The sequence below is a fragment of the Lynx canadensis genome, chromosome F2 (assembly GCF_007474595.2).
Source record: "Lynx canadensis isolate LIC74 chromosome F2, mLynCan4.pri.v2, whole genome shotgun sequence".
In the NCBI taxonomy this organism is placed as follows: Eukaryota; Metazoa; Chordata; class Mammalia; order Carnivora; family Felidae; genus Lynx; species Lynx canadensis.
In genome coordinates this window covers 42409227-42430822 of record NC_044320.2, presented here as the reverse complement: position 1 = coordinate 42430822, position 21596 = coordinate 42409227, and the positions used below count along the sequence as shown (strand labels likewise).

Sequence of the window (21596 nt, the reverse complement as noted above, 5' to 3'; positions counted from 1 at the left end):
AGGAGAGCCAACTTTCATTGAACAGCTACCACATGGCAAGCAATGTACCAAATTCTTTACAAGCTTATCTAATTTATTCTCACAACTGCTTGGTTAGGCAAGTATCTCCATTTTATAGATGAGAAAATTAAGGTCCAGGGAGCTTAAGCAATCTGCTCAATGCCTGCTGGCTGGTAAATGATGAAACTGGCCTAACCCATCTGCCCAACCCTGAAGACTCATAAACTATATACCCTGCAATCTGCGATAAACCCTTACTCAGTGGTTCTTTTTTTTCCTGGTGAGAGCTAAATGTCATCCATTTTTCTTGTCACCTAAACATGTGCTTTCTTTCTCTTTGAAATGATTTTTCACTGCTATCTAAGTTTTTGGAGAAAAATAAAAACAAGAAAATATCAGAGAATGTATTGCTCTTCTAATCTCCTGTTCAGCATCCCCCATCAGAGACAGCATCTGTCCCGCAAAAGTCACCCATAATAAAGAAAAAAACAAGACAGAGGCAGAGACTGGACCTTTGAAGACACAATAGGCTGTACACAACTTGACATCTCAAAATAATCACTTGTTAGCAGATGGTACATCTACCAATGAGGTGGAAAGAAACACCAAAAGCTGACCAACACATACAATAAGTCTTGCTTTCCCAAGACTTGCTTGCAGGTCTGTCTGTTTCCAACTCTTTGTTTGTTTATTTGTTTGTTTTTGTTTTGTTTTTTGGTTGTTTTCAATTCTTATATCCAATACTTTTAAGAAAAGGGTTTCTTTTCTCCTATGCATTTCCCCTCCCCCACTGTGTCCCAGACAGTCCCAAGAATCCTAAGTTTAATCTCAGTCTCTGAGAAGTAGATAGAATGCTCATTTTTTGAAGACCACATCTGAGAGAGAACACTTTTTAAGAATCAGATTCCAGTTCTAACTTCTGGAATACAAGAGCTCCAGAGCATCTTAGGTCTAGGCACTCTTATATTTTAATCAGAAAGAATGGGTATAATACTCATTTAAACATCCCAAAACTCCACATTTTCTTTGTTTCCACTGCCAAACTTGATTCAACCAAAGCTATTTCATTAAATTTATAAAATAGAGGCTAATTAAAAGAAACTGAGAAAGAAATTATGCTCCCTAAGCAAAACTTGTCACACCAGAAATAAGCTTCCCTTCCCTTCCCAGCTACATAGCACTCTTCAAGGAATAAATTTGTCCAGCAACTTAAGTACTCTCCCTCCACCATCTATTTTGTCATTCTTGAAGAAGTACATTATCAACATAGTTAAGACATGTCAACCCTTACCTTTCTGTAAGTAAATAACAAAATGGCCGTTAAAAGTTATTTTCTTCCATTCAGCTGTTGAGACTCTTGCTGGGGCTTGAGAATCTCCCTGGAGAACATTCCCTCCGCACTGTTCTGCTTCCCCAGCCTCTCCCTTCAGACTTCAGTCAAACATTAACCATCCTATTAGATAGGTTTTATTGACCGCAGAAGCCATCAGATGTCATAAAAGGTATCATTGTATTCACTCCAGAAAAGAAGTGGGCTTGTACCAAAAGAAGTTAATTCATACTCAATACATCTCCAAACAAGTATCTGAACTTTTGAATGTAGAGAAGTAAATTAGAAGACAAACAGAAGCCAAAAAGGGGAAACACTCTATGTATTCAACTGCTTCTAGAGTGTGGGCTCCATGACATCAAGACTGTTTGTCCATATTTTGTACACCCAACATTTAGCATAGTGTCTGTACAGAAGGCTCAATCGACAAATTTTTGTCAATTCCATCGCAAACGCAGACAGACCACAGGGATCCACGTCTGAGCAATGACACAGTTCACGGATAACCAGCCTCAGGAGACATTAAGAAATAACTCAGAAGGTGTGACCAAAGATGCAATCTGGAAGTACCTGCTTCTGCAATTCAAGGGTCCTCTTCAAAGTCGACATGAAACAACCAGTAGTAGCCTTCCCTCCAAACACAAACAAGTCCTTATTTTTTTTCTCCACAATTGAATAGATTTACCTAAAAATCAGGTTACTTCTTCCACTCAAAATGAGGTTTCCAATTAAACAATAAAAGCCAATAGCCCCAGATTTCTTAAGTCAAGTCATCTTTTAGGCTGATTTCTGATTCCCATCCTTCAGTCACTCTGGGAATCCACACTGAAGAGGAGAATCAATGTCACTTTTGTGTCAAATGTGTCACACTTTATCCGGTTTCTGTTGACTTTCTGATATTCATTTCTGGGCTTCTCCTGAGCTGTGTTATGCTTTCCAGTTGTCCCTAGGTGTGCATCCAATACAACCCACTGTCTAGATGGACTTCCTCCTTCTCAGATCCCTTAGGAAGCCCATGGTTGCTGTAAGCCTTATTTATCTTGAGGACCTTGAAAGTGAAACCATCTCGTCACATGCCAATGGTTAGCATATTCAGCGGATCAGCAGGTCTAGGAAAAATTCTTCTCCTTTGTCTCACAGCCAACATAACTATGTTTAAGGCAATGAGGTCAGTGAGGCTAAGCGAAATTCTTAACACCTTTGCCCTCCCATTAGTTAAATAAAACGACCTTGTTCTACAAAATCAAATAGCTCCCGCTTGTATATTTTACTTCCTGAAATCAATGACAAGATTCCACCAGCATGGCTCTAAAAGGAGTTTGCTTCTTTAGAAATTTTGAAGTAATGTATGTAAAAAGTACTTTTAAATCTATAAAGTCTTTTTTAAAAGTATATATGCATAACTTTTAGTCATTCTTTCTCAGCAATATTATATGACTATGTTCATGGCATATCAGCTTATCAGTTAAAAAATGTTTTCTCACTTAATCTTTACGTCATGTCTACAAAGTAGACTCCATTTTATAGGTAGAAAACAAAAGTTTTACCTTTTATCCAAATCACACAGCTTGATTATAGAATCAGGACTCCAAACCTGGTCTGATTCAAAGCCCAACCTATTCACCACAACTATAGAATCTGTCAAATTATTTTCCTTCTAGTTCCATGTGAGTAATATGAATATCCATAGGAAGAAAGCTCCCTGTGTGACACCATTCACGATAGAAGATAGCCAAGTTCCCAAACAAGGCTTCCCTGTGCATTTTATGCTACTTCCAGCCTCTAGCTTCCAAGTCAGAGGATCAGATTGACTAAACTCTAAAAGGCCAAAGTCAGCCATCAGAAAAATCAGGGGTGCCTGGGTGGCTCAGTCAGGTAAGGGTCCAACTCTTGATTTCGGCTCAGTTCATGATCTCATGGTTCATGGGTTCAAGCCCCACATCAGGCTCCACACTATGACAGTGTGGAGCCTGGTTGGGATTCATTCTATCTCTCTCTCTCTCTCTCTCTCTCTCTCTCTCTCTCTCTCTCAAAATAAATAAACTTTAAAAAAAAGTTTTTAAACAAAACAAAAAACAAAAAAAAAAAGAAAGAAAAGAAAAATCAACAGGTAATTGCATGTCTGAATTATAAAGGCTTTTCCTGTGCTTTCCAGGATAACAGGTTAGCAAGGTTCTTATAATTTATAAAGTTGTCTGAATTTTATCATTCTATATGTTCTGCCCTGTGTTTTGGGATGAATACCATGGCATGTTAGGGAATTCATTTTCGTGCAAACATGAAACATTGTTAGTTCAGTAGTTTAATACTGACTCAATAATAAGGGGAATAAAGAAAATTTAATTGGTAAATTACTGATTGCCTTTATCAGAGAGAAGGAGATATAAATGATTTATATGATGGAAACATGTGAACAAATGAAAAAAGTGGGCAGATACTTCTAACTAATAGATTGATGGTGTTTAAAACATTTTAGCACTTTTGTCTATAATAATGTTTTAACCATTCCTTTAACGTTAGCCCTAGAAAATGTACAAATAGTGTTCTAGTTTATAGACAATGTTAGTTAACAAGGAATAACTAACATTGGATAGCCTCCTGTGAGAAGTAAGAGAGATGATTCATGTGCTGTCCAGTTAACAGTAGGTTTACAACCTACTGGAAATATGTACACCCCCCCCCCAAACACACACACACAATGGAGTCCCAAACCTTCAGACACTTCACTTCCTCGTTCTTCTTCTTCCCCTTTCCATTTTGTGGGCTTCTTTTCATGGGCTTCTTTTCACGGGCTTTGCAATGAGCATGGACCTTTTTACGGGCTTTGCAATGAGCATGCGCCGTAGAATAAAGGGAGGAGGGACTAAAAGTCTCTGCCTTACCTCAGAGAATGTACGTTTGTTCCAATCAGACTACTTTTTTTCCTTACATGGGCATAGGTGATGTCTGGGTAAGGCTGTAAGCTCTGTAGTACTCAGCCAATGAGGAATCAGGGGAGGGACTTGCACTCTAGGAGATAAATTGCCTGCTGTGAGTGCCCCAAATGTGCCTGTCCATCAGACACCGGCTCTTGCAAGTACGTTGATTAAACCCTTGCCTCACTGTGCTCCTAGTCCTTGTCCCTCCTTTGATTGGGTCAGTGGGCTTATCTCTCACACCTACTAGATAAAAAGTCCATGAAAATTTGGAATTATTCTTAAAATTCAAAGTATGTCACATTTCTAATATTTTTATTCTTGAAATCTCAAAATAAATGAAATCTCTGAATTCTAAGTTTTTCCACTTATTATGCACTTGCATTTTAACATCTAATTTTTCTGTGTGTTACATAGCAGATATTTTGAGAACATTTATCACATGTTTATCAACACACAAGCCTCACCGAACAGAAGCATATAAAAATATTTTTGAATTACTTATTTAGTATCTGTCTTGCTCTTGTTAACTTAATGATGGCACAAACTTTGTCTTCCGTAGGCACTCAGTAAATACTTTTTAGAATCAAAATCATTTCAGTTATTAATTCAAATGTTCAGGATTACATTCAGAGTCAACCAAGGCTCATGGGAACCCACCCAAATGGATGATTTTGCACCTCCTCCAACCAATATTTTACACCTTTTGTTTCACGTTTATTTAGTGAAACAAGGTGAAACTAATCTTCTGGTAGGGAATATTTTAGGTTGAAGCAAAGTTTTCCCTAGTTAATTTCACTGGCCAGGACAGTGTCCATTTTCTGATAAATTTAAGCAACACGACTCTCCTTTATGCAGCTCTTAATACTTGTCTCTGGGCTTGTTTGAGTCTTGGTTTTTTGTGTTGTTGCTGTTGTTTACAGTGTCAGGGGAGGGGGATAATTTCCCAAAGCAGAACACTTTAAGGAACCATTAAATGATTTAAGACTCAGCTCAAATAAATCACTAGTTCCAAGTTAGAAACACTAAACCATACATAACTCTGTTGCAAAATCTTAGCTGACAGCCACCTGTGCTCATCCTAAAAATATTCAATAATATTCAAAAAATATTCAAAAAAGACAGTTTGAGGTTAACAAAGGTTTGGGATTTTTTCCCCTCACTACTTTGACTGAAGTGGACCCAGTTTTCAGCTGTTTATTCCAGGAATATTTTAACTCCATCTATAGATGGTTACTCTAGGCAACTGCCCAGTAGACAAGGTTCTTAATCTGGCTCTAGTTACCAGTGTCATGAAACTGCTAAAGAATCTTATGAATGGAACAGTTAGTAAATATCCCTATCATCAGCTGTACAGTGGGCAAATGTCTTCTAGAGCTTTCTAAACCCAGAGAGTTTATTAAAACTTGGCTTTACACCATGAGATCCCAATTCAGTAGGTCCAGAATACATCCCAGGGATGAACATTTTTGAAACACTCTGGATTTCTGATGCAGGTCATCATGTGGATCCTTCTGTGAGAAACACAAGCTTAGGGATTTGTGCTTTATCTGTCAGTACATATTCTTTAGCAAAGCCTGCACTTGAAATTAATTCCCCCCCCCCCCCCCCACTATTTAGGATCCATTTCTGCAGGATCTGTCTCAAACAATGACGCAGTTGGTTTGATATTGTACATGCGAACTGGATCAAGCACAGATACACGCATCTTCCCTTAGACACTTTTTCTCAGTCTACAGATCCTTTTATTTGACCTCGGATTTTCTTTATATTTTTTTCAGATTTTCTTTAAATTCCAAGAAGTTACAATAATCTTGTTGGTTTTCTAAGACCTATCTCTATCTCTCTGATCAGATTTCATCAACGTGAGTCTTTGCTCACATTCAGTTCACCTTTCAGACTATAGCATCTGGATTCCACCTTCCCTATCCCACTGAAACTGCACTCACCAAGGTGACTAAAAACTTCTTCATAGGGGCTCCTGGGTGGCTCAGTCAGTTAAGTATCCAATTCTTGATTTCAGCTCAGGTCATGATCTCACGGTTCATGGGATCGAGTCCCGCATCAAGTTCTGCACTGCCAGCATGGAGCCTGCTGAAATTCAATCTCACTCCCTCTCTCTCTCTTTCTCTCCCCTCCCTTGCTCTCTCTCTCTCAAAACAAATAAAGTTTTAAAAAATAATTTAAAAACTTCATAATAATCAGAGACACTCTCCAATCTGCACCTTACCAAACTTCTCCCAACATTTGATGCTATCATATGTTTTCCCTAAATCGCCCTTTCTCCATGGTTTCCTCGCCAGTACTCTTTCCTGGTTTTTCTTCTACCTCTCAAGCCAGTCCCTTCTGACCCCATTTGTAGGCTCATCAGACTCCCAGTTTATCTTGCCTTGTCACTCACTCTAAGAGATTGGATCTGCTCCCGTCTACATGCCAAAGACTCAAGTGTCTCTCTCTGCCCAGACCTCTCCCTTGGCCTGGGCTTCAGTCTTTTATATCCAACCACCTATTACCACCCATATGCACAACAAACTCAACACAGTCAAAATTAGCCTCACTATATTAATTCCTCCCAAACTGATCTTCCTGGGATACCACTCCTTCGTGTCAGCCCTGGCAGTCATCAAGTCTCAGCCAGTAAGTGCTGTGATTGATTAGTAATCTCTATCATAGGTATAAATAAGAGACTGGAAATGGATATGCCTGGGATTCACCAATCTTTCCTAAGAGGATTCTGTAGCCTGGATACTAGGAGCTCAGTAAATATCAGTTTCCATTCTCTGTTTGTGGATCTCTCATTAGACGCTGAAACATCAGGATTGCCTCTGAAAATTTTGTCCTTAAGTATTTCCTGGCGGGGGGGGGGGGGGGGGGGGAATAGTCTTTTCAACAAATGGTAATGAAACAACTGGTTATCCACATGCAGAAGAATGAAGTCAGACCCCTACCTCATACAAGTAAGAAAAATTAACTCAAAATGGATCAAAGATTTTTTTTTAATTTTTTTAATGTTTTATTTATTTCTGAGACAGAGAGAGATAGAGCATGAGCAGGGGAGAGGCAGAGAGAGAGGGAGACACAGAATCCGAAACGGGCTCCAGGCTCTGAGCTGTCAGCACAGAGCCCAACGTGGGGCTTGAACTCACAGACCACAAGATCATGACCTGAGCCGAAGTCGGACGCTCAACCGACTGAGCCACCCAGGCGTCCCTGGATCAAAGATTTAAATGTAAGAGCTAAAATTATAATTATAAAAGTCTTAGGAGAAAACAGTGGTAAATCTTCATGACCTTGGATTTGTCAATGGCTTCTCAAATATGACATCAAAAACACAAGCAACAATAGAAAAAAGCAAATTAGACTTTTTCAAAATTAAGAATTTTTGCTTCAAAGAACAGTATTAAGAAAGTGAAAAGAAGGGCACCTGGGTGGCTCAGTTGGTTAAATGACCAACTCGGTTTTGACTCAGGTCATGATCTCATGTTTTGTGGGTTTGACCCCCATGTTGGGCTTCATGCTCACAGAGCAGAGTCTGCTTGGGATTCTCTCTCTCACTCTGTCTCTGCCCCACCCCCACTCACTCTCTGTCTCTCTCCCTCAAAAATAAATAAACAAGCAAAATTTTTAAAAAGAAAAGAAAGTGAAAAGAACTCACATAATGGGAGAAAATACTGCAAATCTCATATTTAAGAAGGGAATTATATCTAGAATACACTAAAAAAAAAAAAAAAACCTTACAATCAAAACTCAATCAAAAGTGGACAAAGGATTTGAACAGAAACTGTTTTAAAGAAGGTACACAAATAGCCAACATGAACATGAACTGAAGCTCACCATCATTACGCATACGCAAAATGTAAATCAAAACCACAAGATGCTACTTCGCACCCAGTAGGACAGCTGTACTAAAAAAGGCAGGGGCGGGGCACCCAGGTGGCTCAGTTGGTTAAGCATCTGACTCTTGGTTTCGGCTCAGGTCATGACCTCAAGTTTCATGAGTTTGAGCCCCCCATCAGACTCCAAGCTGACAGTGAAGAGCCTGCTTGAGAGTCTCTCTCTCCCTCTCTCTTTTATCTCTCTTTCTCTCTTTCTCTCTCTCTCTCTCAGAATAAATAAACTTAAAACAATAAAAAGGCAGATCGCAACAAGTATTGGAAAGGAGGGAGAGGAGTCAGAATCTTCCACTTCTAGTGGGAATGTAAAATGATACAGCAACTTTGGAAAACAATGATGGATATTTTCTCAAAAAGTTAAACATAGAGCTACCATTTGACCCAGCAATTTCATTCCTACGTATCTATCCAAGAGAGATGAAAATGTATGTCCACACAAAAGCGGACAAAAGCACATGAATGCCCACAGCAGTATTTTTTATAATAGTCAAAAGTGAAAACAACCCAAATGTCCATTGACTGATGACTGGATAAACAAAGTGTGGTACATCCAGATAATTGAATATTATTCATCCCTAAAAAGGAATGAAGTACTGACATGTGGTATAACATGGATGAACACTGAAAACATTATGCTATGTAAAAGAATCCAGACCTTTGAGGTCAAGTACAATTAATGGTTGCCTGGGGCCAGGGCATGGGGCATGAGGCTAGAGAGTTATAACAAAAGGGTACGGGGTTTCTTTTACTGGTGATAAAAATGTTCTAAAATCCATTGCAATGTAGCACCAGCATTCTTCTCAGAGCTAGAACAAACGATCCTAAAATATGTATGGAACCGCAAAGGATCCCAAATAGCCAAAGTAATGTTAAAAAAGAAAACCAAATCTGGAGGCATCACAATCCTGGACTTTACCCTCTACTACAAAGTTGTAATCATCAAGACAGTATGGTATTGCCACAAAAACAGACACATAGACCAATGGAATAGAATGGAGGACACAGAATTTGACCCACAAATGTATGGCCAATTAATCTTTGACAACGCAGGAAAGAGTATCCAATGGAAAAAAGACGGTCTCTTTAGCAAATGGTGCTGGGAGAACTGGACAGCAACATGCGGAAGAATGAAACTGGACCACTTTCTTACACCATACACAAAAATAAACTCAAAATTCATGAAAGACCTAAGTGTGAGACAGGAAACCATCAGAACCCTAGAGGAGAAAATAGGCAACAACCTCTCTGACCTCGGCTGCAGCAACTTCTTACTCAACATCTCTCCAAAGACAAAGGAAATAAAAGCAAAAATGAACTATTGAGACCTCATGGAGATAAAAGGCTCTGCGCAGCAAAGGAAACAATCAACAAAACTAAAAGGCAACTGACGGAATGGGAGAAGATATTTACAAATGACATATCAGATAAAGGGTTAGTGTCCAAAATCTGTAAAGAACTTACCAAACTCAAAACCCGAAAAACAAATAATCCAGTGAAGAAATGGGCAGAAGACATGAATAGACGCTTCTCCAAAGAAGACATCCAGATGGCTAATAGACACGCGAAAACATGCTCAATGTTGCTCATCTTGAGGGAAATACAAATCAAAACCACATTAAGATATCACCCCACACCGGTCAGAATCGCTAAAATTAACAACACAGGAAACAGCAGATGTTGACGAGGATGTGGAGAAACAGGAACCCTCTTGCCCTGTTGGTGGGAATGCAAACTGGTGCAGCCACTGTGGAAAACAGTATGGAGGTTCCTTAAGAAGTTAAAAACGGTTAAAAATTACCCTATGACCCAGCAATTGCACTACTAGGTGTTTATCCAAAGGATACAGGAGTGCTGATGCATAGGAGCACATGTATCCCAGTGTTTATAGAAGCTCTATTGACAATAGCCAAATTATGGAAAGAGCCCAAATCTCCATTAACTGATGAATGGATAAAGAAGATGTGGTTTATATATACAATGGAATACTACTTGGCAATGAGAAAGAATGAAATCTTGCCATTTGCAACAATGTGGATGGAACTGGAGGGTATTATGCTAAGTGAAATAAGTCAAAGACAGAAATCATATGCTTTCACTCATATGTGGAATTTGAGAAACTTAACAGAGGACTATGGAGGAAGGAAAAGGGAAAAAATAGTTACAAACAGAGAGGGAGGCAAACCATAAGAAACTCTTAAATACAGAGAACAGACTGAGGGTTGATGGGTGGGGGGGCAGGGAATGGGTGATGGGAAGTGAGGCAGGCACTTGTTGGAATGAGCACTGGGTGTTGTATGTAAGCAATGAATCATGGGAATCTACTCCCGAAGCCAAGAGCACACAGTATACACTGTATGTTGGCTAACTTGACAATAAATTATATTTTAAAAAAAGAAAGAAAGAAATTTAAAATAAATAAATAAACAAAAAAATAAAATAAAATAAAATTCATTGCAATGATGGCTTCACAATTCTATAAATATACTAAAAACTGTTGAACTCTATGCTGAATTTTATGGCATATGAATTTTATCTCAATAAATGTGTTACCAAAAAAAGGAAGTTTTCCCTGCAACCAATCCCACCCTATTCAAGACTTAGGCTAAATACTTTCAGTCACCTCAATCCAGTCCCTTTGAAACAGATCATTTGTGTTCTATCGTCACAGGTATTTGGGGATGTTTTAATCATTTTATTTTTGCTTAAATATATTTGTTTTACTTATTAGTTTATCTCTTCTTATAGGTTTTCCTTTTTATAATGTGAATAAAAGCATTTCCCTACTTGAAGATTATCTTTGCCCTGAGCAAAGAAGAAAGGAGGAAACAACCATGTGACCACAGAGCCCTTGGGTCTGTTTCTTAGTGTTTCAGCTCAGCCAGTTCAACACTGGGTAAACCTCTGATCTCACCGCCTGCCTTTCTAGGCGCCTCAACCTAGTTACTTGAGAAATAAAGAGGAGAAAATTTTCTTCTCCTTGGTGTTCCCGCTCGGGATCACATTAAGCCTAGCCTCAGTAAAAACCCAGGAGAATTTCTGGAAAAGCCTTGTTATCTTAAGTCTGGAATTTTCCAGGTGCTATATGAGAAAATACAGGAACTGAAATCTCACATCTATGAGAAATACAGGAACTGAAATCAATCTTCACTGAATTCCCCTGCTGAAGCCCAGTCCATGCGAGCAGCCCACAGTGCAGAGGGAGGAGGTAAAGATGGAATCTACTGGAGACCGAATCTCTGGCCTCATCAGCAAGTGCTCAGGGCACCAGATCTCCCTTCTAGCAAAGCATGCAGAAGGCCCAGCAGAGCATCCTTAACTAAATGGCTGGAGTCCCGCTTACCCACCGGCCCCTCAGCCCCTTGTTTAAATCCGATTGGCTTGACCAGCATCTCACAGAGGCGGCCCCTCTTCCCAGTGCTGCTCCCTAAGCAAGAGACACAGGGAATTGCCTGAAACCGGGACTGTTTCCAAGCAGATTTACAAGACAGAAGTGGCAATACCTTCCCTAAGTTACCACTTAATACGAAAGAAAACCAGTAACAGTTAACAACACAGGGCTTGACAAAAAGTTAACCAAACCCACCACTTTTTTTTAACCCCCTGAAAGAGTTTTCTAAATACAAATAATTAGTGCAGGGGTTCTCAAACATGGCTACACTGAATCACAGGGATTCTGATCTGTCTGTCTTTGGTGAAACCCGACAGCAATCCTTTTTAAAGTTCTCCTTGGTGCCCAGGCACAGCTGAGGTGAAGAACCGGGCCCATTTCTAATTGCCCGGGCCCATTTCTAATTGCTCTCTATATGATATAATTTCATCTTTGCAGCAACCCTGTGAGGTAGCTATTATTATTACTCTACAAAAAAAAAAAATTTTTTTTTTGAGGGACAAAAAAGGTAAAACTAGATGCTCCATGGTTTGAATCCAGGTAAGAGTAGGGGAGAAAAAAATCCAAGCACTTAAGAGCTTGCCATTACAGCCTGCAGACCCCACCACCCCGTCTCCCTCCCGGCCCTACTTACCCACGAACACCCTGGAAACAGGGTGGCTCCAGTTCACCAAGCAGCTTGATCAGCTCACAGATCCACAGCCAAAAGAGCAGTACTTTCACCCCAATACCATTCCCACCAGCTCTCCCTCCCACGCCACATTTCCTGACTTACTTCCCTGGGAATTCTATCCCAGCTGAGCAACCTGCCCGGGTACCACCTCCATTAACAGCAACACCAACCACTTTATCCCGTTGAGCATATTCCACCCAAATTTTCTCCCTGCTGATAGCCTCCCAGGGTTCCTCCTGCCCTCCCTTGTCATGGAGCAAAAAAGCATCACCTGGCCGCTTCAGATTCGGTTGCTATCTTTCAATTGCTCTGGAGGAAGGTCACCCTCTCTCAGAGCTAATTAGGAAGTGGTTAGCTTTGCTGTAGCTCAGCTCAGACAAGTCAGGCCTAATGACCAATATTGCTCAAGGAGTTCTGCGTAAACACTGGGCACACCTTGCCCCTAGCAGTAACTGAATTATCCCTGGCTAAGGGGGCTTTCTAAAATGTACCCTCCCCTCAAAATACACATCAAAACCACAAAGATATGCCAACTTACACCTGTCAGAATGGCTAAAATTAACAACTCAGGAAACAACAGACGTTGGCGAGGATGTAAAGAAAGGGGAACCCTTTTGCATGGCTGGTAGAAAGGCAAACTGGTACAGCTACTCTGGAAAACTGTGTGGAGCATCCTCAAAAAAATTAAAAATAGAACTACTTTATAATCCAGCAATCACACTACTAGGTATTTACCCAAAGGACACAAAAATGTTGTTTTGAAGGGGCATATGCACCCCAATGTTTAGCAGCGCTATCAACAATAGCCAAATCATGGAAAGAGCCCAAATGTCCATTGATGGTGAATGGATAAAGAAGATGTGTATATATATATATATATATATACATATATATATATGTATATATATATATGTATATATATATATATATGTGTGTGTGTGTGTATACTGGAATATATATATATATATATATATATATACATATATATGTGTGTGTGTGTGTATATATATACACACATACTGGAATGCTACTCACTGATCAAAAAGAATGAAATCTTGCCATTTGCAACAACATGGATGGAACTAGAATGTGTTATGCTAAGTGAAATTGTTAGGGTAAAATCTGTTACATGATGGCCAACAGGACTGATAAGGGAATTTCAGTTCCTGCCTGAAAACTTCCTTTCTGGGTACTTGTTTCCACCCTGCTTGCCTCAGACGCCAAATTACTGCTAATGAGGAATGCGGAAGAAACAGACTATAAATTGTCCCCTCTGTTGATGCTCTGGGCTCAGATCTCTGGAGAATGATCTCCTCTGGGCCCACCGGTGTAAAATAAACCTCCTTCCATCCAAGATCTCAATGGCCACTTGGTTCTTCTGCTGGTGATCCAAACAAGTTTCCATAACAAAATAAGTCAGTCAGAGAAAGACAAATATATGCTTTCACTCATATGTGGAATTTAAGAAACACGACAGATGAACATAGAGGAAGGAAAGGAAAAATAAGATAAAAACAGAGATATGGGGCTCCTGGGTGGCTCAGTCGGTTAAGTGTCCGACTTCAGCTCAGGTCATGATCTCGCAGTTTCACTAGTTTGAGCCCCGCGTCAGGCTCTGTGTTGACAGCTCAGAGCCTGAACCCTTCTGTGGATTCTGTGTCTCCCTCTCTCTCTGCCCTTCCCCCTGCTTGTACTCTGTCTCTCTCCCTCTCAAAAATAAATAAAAACATTAAAAAAAAAAAGATAAAAACAGAGAGGGAGCAAACCATAAGAGACTCTTTTTTTATTCTTTTTTTAACGTTTATTCATTTTTGAGAGACAGGGAGACAGAGCGAGACAGAGCATGAGCAGGGAAGGGGCAGAGAGGGGGAGACACAGAATGGGAAGCAGGCTCCAGGCTCTGAGCTGTGTCAGCACAGAGCCTGACGCGGGGCTTGAACTCACAAACTGTGAGATCCTGACCTGAGCCGAAGTTGGGCGCTCAATGACTGAGCCACCCAGGCGCCCCAAGAGACTGTTAAATACAGAAAACAAACTGAAGGTTGCTGGAGGTGAGGTGGGCAGGAAATGAGCTAAATGGGTGATGGGCAATAAGGAGGTCACTTGTTGGGATGAGCACTGGGGATTGTATGTAAGTGATGAATAACTTGGTTCTACTTCTGAAACCAATACTACACTCAACATACATACACTGTATGTTAATTAACTTGAATTTAAATAAAGAATAACAAATCAATAAAATAAAATAAAATGTACCCTGCTCTCAATGACTGAATATCCTCTCCATTACTAGGCTATCATGTGGCTCCCCACATAACAATTCTGACTTGAGGATCTTTGTTCTAGAATTTAACATTAGTCTACAGGGACCTTGGACTTTGAAAATTAATTTTCTTCTCTCTTTGGCATACAAAATTCTTTGGTCCTTTGTTTTTTGGTCATGAAGCAAAAGAGTGTGGGGAGAATTACCAGGGAGCCGGTCTGGGGGTCACAGTGCCAGTGGCACATTCCCCCGAGCCTGACACAGGCAGTGGGAACTTATTTCTTCCTGTCTTTTTCCAGCTCCATGACAAATTAGTGTACTATTCTTTAAGCAGAGTGTTTAAGACCACAGACTTTAGGGGCGCCTGGGTGGTGCAGTCGGTTAAGCGTCCGACTTCAGCCAGGTCACGATCTCGCGGTCCGTGAGTTCGAGCCCCGCGTCAGGCTCTGGGCTGATGGCTCGGAGCCTGGAGCCTGTTTCCGATTCTGTGTCTCCCTCTCTCTCTGCCCCTCCCCCGTTCATGCTCTGTCTCTCTCTGTCCCAAAAATAAATAAACGTTGAAAAAAAAAAAACCCACAGACTTTAGAGACCGGCAAATTGGGATCTGAATCCCAATTCTAATGCTATTGTTTGACCTCGATATGTATCACCAGCATGGATTGGGAAATCTTAGACTAGACCCTCGATAATGCACCCTCCACTCTGTGCTCGTTACTTCAATAGCCCAGTCAAGGGGGTAAAAACCCAAGGTGCATTAGGGGTTTTTGTAGAGAGCTCTGAACACCGTCTAAAAATGGAACCAATATATTTTAAATATATATCGAAGGTGGAAAGAGGAGATTCCTAACATTTTCCGTTAATTATTTTTCTAAAGAGGTTTCAACTCTACTCCACCTGCCTTAAGCATATTTTCCCATTTGCTCCTCCCAACCACACTCAGACCAGAAACCAACAGCAATCAGCCTTATCTGTCACAAGCCTAAGTAAATAACTAAGAAGAGAGTCACCCTATGTCATGATATTACAAAGGCTGCTAGAAAATTAAAATTAAAACCTGGTGTCTTTACCACACCAAACCAGATACAAAGGAAGCCACAGAAAGTTAAGTTCAAATCCTCATGTAAGTTTCTATTTTAAAAGCTAAACTAAAAAACAAAAAAACAAACTACAGCAAGCATCAGTGAGAAAGCTTGAGATGAATCATTAGGCATTGTAGTGGACATTATCTGGACACGGCATTTCTCACCAAATGGCTTCTGGAAGCATGGTGAGGACTCTGATTTCTCTTGGTAGCTGACTAGGGGGTTGTCCTGACTCTACAGCCCTACAGCAATGTCTTCATCTTTTGTGGAGCCTGCAATACTCCCCATCAGAAATTTTGAACAATTTTCAAATGTAACCCATCTGATTACTCCAAAAGTTAGTTTGCCACCTGAAGTGTTCGTCTACTGGATTTAAGGATGAGCCCTGATTCTCATTCAACTGTTTACTCTGAGAAATAAACAGTTACTTCGATTTTCTCTGTTTAGCGAATGTTTGTTCTGTGCTGGGCATTGGGAAAAGTGCTTGGCTTATGTTATCTCTAATGTGCACAAGTCTGAAAAGCAGATCACAATCTCCAAGCCCCATTTACAACTGAGGAAACTGAAGCTCAGGGAAGTCAACTATCTTGCTCAAAGTCACTTAGCTGGTAGATTACTGAGCGAGGATTTGAACTCAGATGCAGTGACCCAAGATCTTTGCCACTCTGTACACCGCTCCTGGTTTATAGGGATGTCCTAGTTACAGCTCCTGCTCAGGACACCACGACCATTCCTTTTCTATTATCACTTGGCCTTGCCATGGCTTTACTGCCACCAACCAGAAGGGGACTTAGTATATAACCAACTCGTGTGTGTGTGTGTGTGTGTGTGTGTGTGTGTGTGACAAATGATAACTAAATTTATCGTGGTGATCATTTTGCAATATATACAAACAGCAAATCATTTATTTTGCACACCTGAAACAAACACAATGTTGTATGTTGTTTATACCACAATTAAAAAGTGTTTTTAAAGGCCAACTCTGTTTTATAACAATCTAAAAAACAGCTCTGGAGAATTTATGTCAACACTAGAATTGCTGCTTTGGGCAAACTCTCTAATGTTTAAGTAGGCAATGTTAACCAGTCCTATGTGTTTGTGTGCTCCTATATTCCCTCCAGGACATATTTATATAAATTCATCCAGAGTGCTCTGTTCAAATTCCAAGCTCTCCATTTCCGAAGACTCCTGGGCTCGCTAAGATTTTCCTGAGATGGTAGCAATTGGTTGTTGCTTCCCTTAGCATTTTCCAAGCTGAAGTCATGTCTGCCATGCTCTATGAAAAAGAACTCTAGGGTCACAAGGAAAAGTTTCTCTTAAAGATGTCTTTCAATAAATAAACGAAGTGAGAATGATAGAATTTGAATGTTATCATTTTTCAAACCCTACTGAAATGATAAGTCTAGGCAAAGACCAGCAATGGCTGCCACATCACAAATAGACGAACCAGTCACCATATGCCTCCTAATAAAAGCATGTAATGCTGTGTATGCAGGACTAATGTTGAAAAAAAAAAAGTACGTGAATCAGATCAAACCTCCAACTTTAGAGAGTAGATCCAACAGTGTAAGATCTCTCTGCATTGAGAGTATAAAAGATGCAGAAACATTCTCTAGAAGGACATTTTTTACATCCACCATTGGTAAAAGCAAAGGATATATCATTAAAGTGTAACTTAATAAAGGCTTTTCTACAGGGGTTTAAATTAAGGAAATCCATCTAGGATAATCTTTCTGCTAGTGATTAATTTGATTCACAGATAGGCACAAGGCCCACAGAAGTATCTGTAGTCTATAGTCATACCAAATGTTTCATCCAGGCTTTGTGTGTGTGTGTGTGTGTGTGTGTGTGTGTGTGTGTGACTTGAATTTTCTCATTTTAACATTTTGTGATAGAAAAGTTCAAACATAAACAGAAGTAGAGAGAATAACGTAATGAACCCCATGTACAGCAATTATCAGCTCATGTCCAACCTTGTTTCATCTACGCCTCCCTTGAAGCACACCATCCCCCACCCCAGAGCATCCAGATTGGCTTCTTAGGAAAAGAAAATGATGATCTTACTCTGGAAGCAGCCCTCTGGTCAACTCTGATAAGGGTAGAATGGTCCTCCCTTACCTGGAATACAGGCCAGGCTTATCAATTCATAAAATTGTGTCAGCTTTGCTCTCTGCCTGACTGGTATCTGAAGTATAGAAGCTCTTCTACTTACAGACAGATCGGATTCTTAGAGGCTTTTTCCGACTCTATTTGTGCTCAATTCTGAAGAGACGTCATACAAATTACTTTTAACATTTTTTGTTTGTGGTAGACAATTTTGAGGGATTTTTGCTTTCTTAACTGCAGATATTGGTGAGTTTTGACTCTTAACTACAGGACTTCATGAGTTCTGACTCTGAACCACAGAATTTTGTGGTTGAAAAGACTTTATCTTTCAGTCAACCACCTTCCAGGCCCTAACCAAACAGCTAAGTCTGCCTGGCTGCTGCTACTTAGCTCTGGTCAAAAACCGGCATGAATGTGGGAAAGATCCATTCCTCACACCACACACCAGAATATGTTTCAAGTCGGTCAGAAATTTAAAAAAAAAAAAAAAAGTTAAGAAAACCATACAAGTACCAGAGGGTGAATTCCTCTACAACCAGGAAATGGAAAAAACTTTCCTAACTCAAAACCTCAAAAAACAATGAAAACATTGATAAACACAATAATATTAATTTTTAAAAACAATTTGCATGGGCACAAACACCAAGAACAAAGTAAAAAGAAAAGATAAACTATGGAAAATACATGCACTGTATAATAGAGAGAGGGTTGATATGTTTAATGTATAAGAGCTGCTAAAAATAGAAGCAAAAAAGATCCCCCACGAAAGTAGACAAATGGACAAGCAATATCAACAATAGTTCATAAGAAAGGAATGCAAATGGCCCTAAAACATATGAAGAAGAAAATTCTGTACCTCACTAATAATGAGAAAAATGTAAATTAAAAACAATTATTTATCATATTAACAAAAACCCGAATACAAGGCCTGTTGAAGAGCTATGGGGAATGCATAATGATACAACCCTGTGGATGGGAATTTGGCAATATTAACAAAATTACATTTACCCTTTGTCTTAGAAATCTCATTTCTAGGAAAATATCCCGTTGAGACACTGGAAAAAATTTCCTAAGATCTATGTATAAGGTTATTCATTGCAGCATTAGTTATTAGTAAAAACTGAAAGCAACCAAAATGTCGACCAATAAGGTTCTGTTGAATACAATGTGGTATATCTATTAAACACTTTTCAGCGGTTAAAAGGAATCGGGATAATTTCTATACACAATTATAGAGCAAGCTCTAGGATACACTAAGTGAAAGAAACAACATTTTTAAAAAGTATATATAGTATACCATTTACGTTATATCTAAGAAGGGGAAGATACAAATATGTATATTTGTATGTATGTAAAACTATGTACACATATAAAAACACATTTGTAGGCATTTGCTTATTCGTATATTCCTTGATTTATGAAATGTCCTTGATTTATGATAAACCCATCATAAATTGAAAACATCATAAGTGGAAAATGTATTTAATACACATAACCCACCCAACATCAGAGCTTAACCCAGCCGACCTGAAACTTGCTCAGAACGCTTACATTAGCCTAGAGTTGGGCAAAATCATCCCACACAAAGTCTGTTTTATAACAGTGTTAATATCTCATGTAATTTATTGAATGTTATACTGAAAATGAAAACCAGAATGGTTGTATGGGTGCCGAATGGTTGTGAGTATATCAGTTACTGACTCTCATGGCCTCCTCGCTGACCAGGAGCTGTGGCTGTCCCTGCCTGGCATCGTGAGACATGATCGTCTGGTGTATCATTAGCCCGGGGAAAGAGCCAAATTCAAATTTTGAAATACGGCGTCTACTGAATGTGGATCACTTTTGCACCATCGTAAAGCTGATAAAACATAAGTTGAACCACCATAAGTCTGGAACCATCTGTACTTTAGAAAATAGAAGAATAAACCACATTTGTTTAATTGTTACCGTAGGGGAAGAGAGGGACCAAAGTGAAGAGAAGAAGAGAAGTTAGAACTTCTCTTGATTAAACTTAGTGTTATAGATTCGACATTGGAACCACATAAATTCTTTACATAGTTATAAAACAGTCTTAAATCAAAATGAAAGGAGAGCAATTCCTAAAAATTGAAAGCAAATAAAACAAGTGAACTTCACTATGTATGGAGTTGGCAACATGACTACTGAGAGGAATTAATCCAAGTAATTTTAAAACAGTAATTTGACTGCATGTCCCTAGTGGGATAGATCCTAAGGACAAAAATAACTTTAAAGAATCTTACACTGTTTTCAAATATCATACTGTTAGTAATGATATTAATATTATGATTCTGAAACATCATAAAGCAGAAAGTAATTATGTTAATGTTGTTTGGAACCAGGATTTTAGACAGAAGAGTGAAAATATGCAAATACAAAATCGAAGAAGTTAAATTAAAAAAAAAACCTTGCATTACTAAATCCAAATTCAAAATATTAGCAGAAACTCATGATGTATTTTCTGCTAAATATTTTTTTGTCATTCTGTCTGCCAAAACAACCTAGAAACAATGACCAACTTGTAAGCAATGGGCAGCCTAAAACCAGTTCGTGATCTTTAAGTATCATTTTTCACAAAAGGAGCTAAGCCTCCTTGGAGAAATTGCTGATTTCAGGTCTGCAGTAGGAAATCCACATAATGTGCCTCGAACATTTGTCATACTGGACAGCAAAGAAGTTCTCAAAAACTACTGGGGTTGTATCAAAGATTCAGAAGCCAACAGGAAAGAGGCTCTCACAGGCAAAAGATGGAAAATTTTGAGAACCAGTAAGAATAATGACTCCAATACAAAACACATGAAATATGTAAGATCCAGGTGGTAGTAATTATACTGCACAACAAGAACTCGCTGATCACCTTTGGGGGGTGCTAAAGAACCAATTTACTATTCTGGAAAGGTGTAAATCCAGGGCAAGAATCAAGGATTTAACCTGCCCTTCCTATACACGCTGAATTTCAGGGGAATCAAATAATAAAAAAATAAAATAATAAAAAATAAATTTTTAAGGAAAAGTTTCTCTTCATAAAAGTCTTCCAGCTAATAAATGAAGGAATGATAGAATTAGCATATTATCATTTTGCAACCCCTACTTGAAATAATGGATCTACACAGAGATGATGGACTAGAACAGACAACTGGTCACTATGTGCCTCCTGAGAGATGTTATACAAGTCAGCTTAGGAGGAATTCTTGATGAAAATTTGTACCTGCATCAGATCAAATTTCCAATTCTAGAATGTGAGTCTAACAGCTAGTTTATAGGAAATGCTAGTCAGAGGAACAGGTTATGGATGAAATGACACCTCAGGTTTCAAAACACAAAATATGAAAAACTACAGGACAAATGACTTTGTTTCTTCCATATATAAATTGAAAGGGGTCAGGGAAGAGGGAGCAGAAACCTGTAGATTAAAACAAATTTAAGAGAATTTTTGGACCTGATGGAAACAACCAATTCTTTCTAAAGTGTGGGGGTAGGGAAATGACACAACTAGGAAAATTCCAATGTTGTCCATTTTTAGGTGTGATAACAGTTATGTGGTTTCAGTTCTTAAAGAGTCCTTATCATGCAGAGATACATATGGAAAGTTATGGATTAAGTGGTTTGCTGTCTTGAACTTGCTTCAGAAGAACCCATTTGGGCTGTGAGGGTGGGTCGTGAGATGCAGGGGAACAGAGGTGAAATCAGACCAGACGTGAGCTGGTGACAGCGGGAGCTGGGTGATGGTACATGGGAATTCATTACGTCATTCTCTCTACTTTTGTTTGCACTTGAATTCTTCTATTAGAAAACTTTAAGATGAGAAAAATCAGGTCTCTCACACACACACACACACACACACACAACCTGATCTTCTCTCTAACTTCTTGTTCTTGAGCAAGGATCTGGGTCAATAATGGCTAAGTGGTGGGGTTGTTTGTTTGTT

General features: G+C 39.3%; 1 protein-coding gene across 1 annotated transcript in view; it reads right to left on the bottom strand.

The window, feature by feature from the left end:
* Positions 1-1419, bottom strand: part of CDH17 (cadherin 17) — a 74094-nt gene extending 72675 nt beyond the window's left edge. Inside the window, 1 exon segment of the mRNA XM_030304446.1 lies at positions 1292-1419. The gene's annotated coding sequence lies outside the window, so the exon portion shown is untranslated.
* Between the last annotated feature and the right edge of the window lie 20177 nt (positions 1420-21596).